The sequence below is a fragment of the Pinus tabuliformis genome, chromosome X (genome assembly GCF_031772625.1).
Source record: "Pinus tabuliformis cultivar Carrire ecotype Pingquan chromosome X, CPIR1, whole genome shotgun sequence".
Lineage (NCBI taxonomy): Eukaryota > Viridiplantae > Streptophyta > Pinopsida > Pinales > Pinaceae > Pinus > Pinus tabuliformis.
Window position 1 is genome coordinate 1,260,727,066 of NC_142308.1, and position 8,737 is coordinate 1,260,735,802.

Below are 8,737 nucleotides of genomic sequence, written 5' to 3' on the forward strand. Positions count from 1 at the left end.
ACCATGTACAAGCCTGACTTGTGGATGTTGACATAGACCAGTCGATCTTCCAAATCTTCCTTGAAGTTTCCTGCAAATATGTCCTTTATTTCCTGCCATGTAATCTTCATCTACTTCTCTATGAACAGTTGTGTGTCTGCATATACTAGCAATTTCATTGACACTTATTCAACTACATCTCCAATGTTTCTCTCTACAATATCCTTTGATCAAACTCTCTTGGAAACCATGTTTCATGTACTGTTGAGAAATTTCTCAACAAATGTTGTACCTGGAGACGAAGAGGACACTCATGGCATGCAAATGTCATATTAAAATAAAAAATCACTTCAAGGACTGATCATGCAACAAATTGGGAAACTGCTGGGTAAGATTACACAATTTTGACTTTCAAAGGTGAGGGAATGTTAGCTAGATCTATGCATTGTGCAGTCCCAACTGCTAATGAAAGGTGCTAATGACTAGAACTGTGCAGTCCAGTGTGGCTTGCTGGTGACTGGAACTGCATAATGTGCAGGTCAGTTTGGATTTGATGCTGGTTGGGACTGCGCATTTTGAAATCCTAGAAGGAAATACTCCGAGACTGTCTCTTCAAAGTGTGTAGAGCGGAGGTAGAGCTAGTCATTGGTAGCCTCTATGCAATTCTTGGAGCTAAGGCGGAGCCTTTGAGATCCAGAAATGTGCAGTGCATACTGGGAAGAGCTAGATCCGAGCAGAGGAAGGCTAGATCTCCCCAAGGGAAACTTGTAAACGAGCAGATATGAATGTATGAGAAAAGGATGGTGTAGATATGAGTGAACAATGATGCATGCAATTAAAAAAACGCAGGAATGAGTCAAATGGAAGAACAATGAAGCTTGTGGGGAGAGTCGCTGCAACGATGACCGTTAGTGCAAAAACTGGGTTATGCATGCGATGCTTAGGAAAGGCAATGCAAAACTTAAAATGACACTTCTACAAGATAAAAAAAATCAAAACACGAGTGGTCATTCAAAAAAATGAGTAAAACAACACTCACACAAGCGAAGGAAACAAAAGTGATAGAAAAAGCTGTAAAAGACAAGAAATGTAAAACTTACTCGGAAAAGTTGTGTTGACTATGCCAAAGATTCCTAGATGCCTCGGGAATGCTAGAGCTCCAAGATAAAATGTGAAAATGACTTGTGGCAGTGTCCATTAAAAAAATTTGATTGATTTAGGGTTTATGACGCGAAGGGAAAAATATAGGAAAAAGCGACAAGTGGCGACAGTTTCTAAAATTAACTCAATTGTAACTCCGGCTGCTAAAAATAGATCCCAATTTTTTAGGGATGTTTTTTTTCCTTTTCATTTTTTCCTTTTAAGGAAATACTGCCATGCATGCATGGAGAAATTGCACAATTCTGGGGGGAATTGAGCAACTTACCGACACATACATTAGATAATAGATGAAGGAATGCTTTTGCGCAATTCTTGGGCTGAGAGGCTCTGTTGGCCTCTCATGCTCTACACAATTTCCCAGCTAAAGACAAGTTTCTAGCTGGGTCTACGCTTTTATGGAGCCGAAGTTCACTCTTAGGTTGCACTACGCATTTCCTAAGAGCAAGGTTGGTTTCCCTCTAGGATTGCGCAGATTGCTAAGGCAGTGCAAGAACCAGATTGTAACCAAGTCACGGGGAGGTTAGCTTGTGGTTAATCAATAAAGTAAGAAAACATAAGCTATTCAATGAAGGATAAAATTTATGAAAGCACAAGTATCTGGGAAGTGCAAGACAAGCTGCTGAGATTTTAGTAGGGAGGCTCCAAAATGAAGCGAAGCCAAAATTTTGGAGGGTGGTTGTAGCTACAACATTGGCAACACACTGGTAGAAATCCAGCTCTTTGTATGGATCTTGTCTCGTGTAAAGTGATTTTAACTCCCCGGGAATTATTTTTTGATTCTTTGATCGTCATGGTTCCTTCACTAGCTTGAGTTAAAGATATAGTCCTTGCCATTCTCATGATCGGTCAGCACACATACCAAGCCAAGTCAACTAAGTTGTTTCGATGGAGGATGAGGGGTATATTGATGCAAAATTAATATAGACTTTCAGAGTTTAAGTTTCATCTCTGGTGTTGCTTCACCTGGACAGTACCGCGACGGACTCATTTCCGAAAGACAAGCATCGCTCCGCTACTAGTGAGCCTGGATAGTACCCCAGTGGAGTTTCTTGCTTCACCTCTCTATGCACGAAGCCTTTCCCTTTTTTCGCCTTTATTTTATTTTTTCATTTTTCAAAGAGATATGCATAGGCACTTATTTATTTCATGATGTAGAAGAGGGATCCTGACTTATTGAGAGTAGAAGAGGTTGTCCCTTCAGAGAAGGATGTTCTATATACCTATGGCATACTTGTTAATGTTTTCCCCCTCACCTTACTCTACTTGACTGGGTTGAAAAGGGTTAACCGAAAATAGAAAACCAATTAGAGTAGGCAGTACTAGTTAAAAGTGCAAGCGTTGTGTTTTCACCAGGACTCACTCTGAACATAACGTATTTTCTACCAGGGTATCATTGACTGAAAGAACACAATATCTTCCCAAAGATGGATTAAACATATAACCAAATGTTGATAGTTGTACACGTCCTCTTATATTTCACCCTACTTGTTTCAAGAAGCCAACACGATTTCATTGGAAACTAATCCTACGGGTGCATAAAAAAGAAAACAAACAAGCAAGCAGAGGACATAAGTAAAATGAAAGAAAAGTAAGCAGAGCAAAACATGAAAGCAAGGCAAACAAGAAAGCAAAGTAGACAAGAAAGTAAACACTCTTATTCCTACTGCTACACTAAACATTACGTGAAGTGATATTTCCAATGCAGCCACCGATGCATTGGTTGGCCCATGTAGGTGAAGGCATGGTTGACAAGAAAGATATTCAGGTAAACTAACAAGCTAGGAAGATGAAACAATAAAAACCAACACGCTCTAAGTTTAAATGCGTCCACCGAAAAGAAAAGAGTAAAATCACATGACAAACACTTTGCGGATGTACTATGGTGTTGCATCACACTGTGCACAGACAACAAACATGTACACTCTTTTGACCATGACACATGAGAAAACATGCATAAAGAAGAAAAATTTCGCTTAGCAACATGGCTTGCTACATATGACTCCTCTAATGAATGAGCGATAATATCGTGTGATTTTGGTGGAGGATGTGAGATGTGTAGGCTAGATTTATTTTCAATTCAAACAAGAAAGTGATGAGGAACCTAGGGCGATTCAACAATTTTCTGCTCGGAAGTGGAACTGACCTCAAGACAGCGAGAACCTAACATAACCATTAGCTCGGGCTGAAGTACCTTGGCAACTTGAGGGGTTTCTACTTCATCAACATGTAGATTATCAAAGACCGATGGCTTAGAAATATCAACAATAAGTGAATCAACATCGTGATTGAATGAGTGTGTGAAGAGATCATGAAAACCACAATCATAAAATTCAAGATGTGCATCGACATCCTCATGATCTGACGAATCATATATAGGGGTTGATGAGAAACAAAAATTTTCACCCTCTGAATTTCCAGAGATAAAATATGATAGATTGGGTGGATTTGAAAATAAAGATTTGTCCTCTTTGCAATCAAATGACAGACTGACATCCTTAGTGTTTTGTCATTGATCGGAAGTAGAAATGTCTGGGTATGAATTTTCACAAGAAAAATCAGAAATGGTAGAATCACAAAAGATGTGAGGAAAGAGTAGATGAGGTGAAGACGAAAGGAGGTCATCCTTCATCGTAGGTTCTTCTTCAGATTCCCACACATACTCATAAAAAATGATAGCACAGGTTAACTTCTCAACACCAACTCTATCGACAACTTGATCCTCATGAACAATATATGTGGAGTCTAGAACGGAGGAACACAACATGGTACAATCTGGAGGATAAAAGGAACCATAGGATGGAGGTTGAGAAGACAAGACGTTGTGAAAACCATCAGGGTTGCAGTCCAAATTTGCACAAATGTTCAAAGCAGGTGGGGTGGGAGGATGTGACAGTTCAATAGATGGGTTCACAAATTCTCCCACCTCGTCCTATGGAGCTAGATTTTTTTGATGAGAAGGGGACAAAGGGTTACTTGTGACAACAACCTTGTCCATATTAGATTTGGAAGCTCTAACACCTAGGTATGTTGGGAGGGGTTTGAATGATTCCAACTCATGTGGATTTTTTGATATGTGAAGAAGACACTCAAACCTTTCTTTGAGAAATTTCCAATCAATTTCATCTTCAGGGATTTGAAAAACAATATTACAGAAGCGATCCCAAAATTGTGTAATATATTCATCAGGTTCTTTCCATAATTTCATAAATTTTTTGTTGAGTGCTTTGCGGTCATAACGATAAAAAGAACATATTAACTCTTTGATCATGTGATCATACGAGTGAATAGAGGTTGCAGGCAATGTGCAACACCATTTCTCAACATGCCCTTCGAATGTGTAAGCGAATAGCCCACAGGAAATGTCATCTGAGGGGACCTCATTCCTTTCATAGAAGCCTAAGAAGGCAACTTCGTGTCTCAACATGGCTACTCGCCTTCCATTAGAGGACTTTTGAGGTCTAAAATGGGCCTCCTAAGAAAAATGTACAGCCAAAATAAACTTTATAAGAACCAATAGGATTCAAGATGATGATGTCAACCATGGGGGATGATTCATCATTTTTGGGGTAAAAAAGTAAAAAGATTAAAACATAATGAAATAAGAAAACTACTTTTTCAAATCGTAACTTCTTATCTCTCTAAGGTTTTACTCAAATTTCAAGCAGGAGTACTTGTTGGATGAAAAATTTAATTCCTCATCCAAGGAGTACACATGTTGCATATTTTTGATGGACCCTGTTACACGAAAAATGAGAAATACATGAAAACATGTGATTGTAATCACGTTTTTCATGTATTTCTCAGTTTTTGTGTAGCAGGGTCTATCGAAAGTATGCAACATGGGTACTCCTTTGATGAGGAATCAAACTCTACATCCAACAAGTGTTCCCACTCGAAATTTGAGTAAACGCATAGGGAGATAAGTTGAAAATACGAGTTGAATAATTTGTTTTTACTTTTTTCCCTCTAAAATTTGATGATGTAATCTAATATTACTTTATTATTTCCACTATTATTTTATAATTTCCTTAGGAGGCCCATTTTAGACCTAAAAATTCCCCTAATGACCATTTTATTTTATTCATGATAAGTCATCAATGACTTCCTCCGATGTTTCAAAATCATGTCCATGGGAAAAACATGTTGAAGTTGAGATTGTAATGTAAGTCATGAATGATATGAAAAGATTCAAAACATATTTTGAAGGCTCAACTCGTCATTTGGTCCTCCTTCTAGCACCATAAATGTTGACAGTACTGGACTCACCAACATGTCAGGGGATCTCCCCGGTAAGAAGTCCCAACTAGACCTCAGACTGTTTGGAGTAGGAGACCCAGCAGTGGGTAGTAAAGTAGTGCCTTGACTGCAGAAGCGTGCAGAGGTAAGTCTAATAAGTTTTTCAAAAGCACGTGTGTGACCTTGTAGTTAGTTAAGTGAGATGCATGGAGGTTCTAACACATAGAGGGGGGAAATGAAGTGTGTCCCTTAGAAGCCTGTAATAGTACGCAACTTGAAAGGAACACATGAGAAAAATGACATCACAGGATGGAAGCAGAATAGTCCACAATCCAAAGTGATGGGTTAACACAAAAACATGTCTTCAACAAGATTCATATAGTCACATGCAAAATAGTTCATACACAAATGTGTAAGTTAAATAACATACCTTGCTAAACTAACCAGAATAGTTGAACTATAATAACAACATATGCATGCAAGCGTGTTGGCTCAGTTATATTATTAAGTGAGTTCCATCCATACATACACCATTGATAGCCACTAGCCCCAATAGTGGAACATTACAGTCAACACCGCTTGCTCCTCCAAAGATATGTACTCGCTCTACGTTGTGGAGAAGCCAAGGCTTGTCATAATACTCTCCAAGCCTTCTCTAAGCAATGCCTAGCCAAAAGCTTGGCTCCCAAATGCCTGTACTATGAGTTATGAGGTGCTATATATAACAAAGGGTGGGGTGACCCTTGACATTCCCCTTTGACTCTTTGACTACCCTAATGACTCTTCACATTACATAGTGAATGTTCACATTCCACTAATGACACTTGGAATTTCACTTACAATATATTTAAAAATAATAATACAATTTCCACATATACCCATGTGGGACAAAATAGGCTTGAGTTAGCCTGAAAAGACAAACATAGTCACTCGAGGTCTTGGGAAAATACCAACTTGGCAACATCCTCTTCATGGTCTTCGATGACAAACTGTCACCAAGCTTGGTACTGCGGTATTGTGTCCCCATACTGTTTGGTCATGTCTTTCTCGAAACAGACTCTTGCCTCCATGGATTCCGAGTATATGGTTATGGAACCTCTGTCCATATCATCTTGAAGCATGAGAAACATTGTCCTGAGTGTGGCTGGATCACCGATGTACCTCTACATGTTTTCTGCGCTCAACTGCAAGTCATCACTGGTGGCCTCTCGTATCAACTGTTCTATGTACCTGTCGACCTCTAGCAGGACTTTGTTCTTCTTCATGGCTTTAGTGAGGGTTTTGATTGAAGGGATCTTATGTGTCCTTACTATGATATCCAAAGTCTTGAAAAACCATGCATAGAAACCTCAATGCTGGTGATGAGTGGAGGGAGCTTCTCATAATTCTATATTAACATCCGAATCCATGCCTTGTCTAGCTTTTCCTGTCATTTCACTATCTTCTGCAAGTAAAGTGGGGTTCCCTCGTACCCCATTGTTGATTCCTTTACATGCGTAATAATAACATGGATGTCTTTGAGAGTTTGGGCTATCCTCGTGCAGTGATGCTGAAAACCATATAGATGGACAACCGCTTTGTGCACGGTGACAAATTTTCCATAAATGTTTTGCATGGTGGTCTCAAGAGTCGATACTTTAGCAAGCATCACTTTTCTCATCTTTGCCATAATAGATCCTATGGATTGTTATATTATCTGCCTAGCCTCTTGCAAGTCCTTTTCCATCTGATCATTCTCTTCTATCAAGAACTTGATCGTTGAACTCATGGCTTCTGCATAATCCTTAGAAGCATCGACCATGACAGCTTGATGTCTTCTAACATTTGTAGAAATCACCGTTTCCTCTATGTGTGTAGGTGATGCGTGATCGTCCAGGAGTTTTTTTCTGCGTGCCTGTAAAATCCTTTGTCGTGACTCATCAAATGACAGATACTACACATCCATCTGAATATCATCATCAAGGAGGACAACTTATCCTTGCTTGCTCAGGACTGGTTCTGATTCCGGAGGTGGCCGAGACTGTGGGGCAACCTCGGATACTCTCGACATGAAGTCGATGTCTTGGTTCTGTTACTCCTATTCCAACTCCATATCCATTGCTTCAACCATTTGCTCAATATGCTGAACAAGTTCCCAAACCTGCACCTACTCACCGTCTTCTTCATCTGCAAGCTGCTCTGATTCCTCAACTTGTATAGGTGGAATTTTATCTATCATTGCGCCTTTCCTTTCTTCCTATTCTTTTTTCTGCTTCTCTTCCCTTTTTCTCCTCCTTAGATCCTACTCTTTTTTCAACTTCTTTTCTATTTCCTGCAACTTTCTCTCTACATCCTCCAACATTTGTTTATCTCTCTTCCTCTATTCTACTCTCCTTTCACTCTATCACCTCTTCGCCTCTATCTCCAAGGCTACTTTCTCAACAAGAGAATATTCTATGAACTTGTAACTTTTCTCAGCCTATGCACTCTCGGAAATATTCCTCTTGCCTTTGTCCTGCGTTGGTTTCCTACTCATTGTTGTTGTTGTTACTGCTTCCTATGGTGTTGCTACTTGCAAAGTTTCTTTCCATTCTATAGCCATGCTGACTGGTTCATTAAGCCTAGAGGAGTTGTAGAAATACCTCCAAGGGTCTTCCTCTCACCAATGACATGCCTCGTGGATCCATGGATAATACACTTTCGAACAATGGTTCTTGCATATGCAATGGGGATCATATGGATTGAAACTCTTGATGCCGAACTCACTTCTTACATCCTCAGACTCAACATTTGCATCCGGATCTCCTACAATCTAATCTGCAAAGGAAGAGCAGGCCATGATGCCTTCTTTCTCCTGTGAAGTCCATCTGATAACCATCTGGAGATGTGATATGTAACCTCTTGCATGACCAACTTATGCATGGCAATCTTTGGTAGCACATGTGGAGGCTTCTTTCCACCAAACATCCTGATGAAGGTGCCATCGGGTGAAGCATACCAATCTGTAATGTTAAGAAATGTCTACATCGTTTCTTGGGACATGCAAGGTGGATCTTGTTCGAGTATCATCTTGTACACCGGGTTATGAAGTGGTCAGATAGCCTTGCCATGAATCCTCAGTAGCTGCACTTAGAGAGAAACTTGTAATATATGTTCACAACATCATATTATGGTGTCCATGTCCAACCCATGCCAGGAAACTTATACTGGGCACACATTGCATCAAGCAGGTACGCGGATGTATAAAATCTCACTTGCTTGTCCTTAGGTGGATTCCAGGCAATAGAAATATGCACTTTCAGTTGAAGAGACAACATGTCTGACCATTTGAATGACCTTCCTTCATTTGCTAACTGATCCAACACAACCACCTGACTTTGTG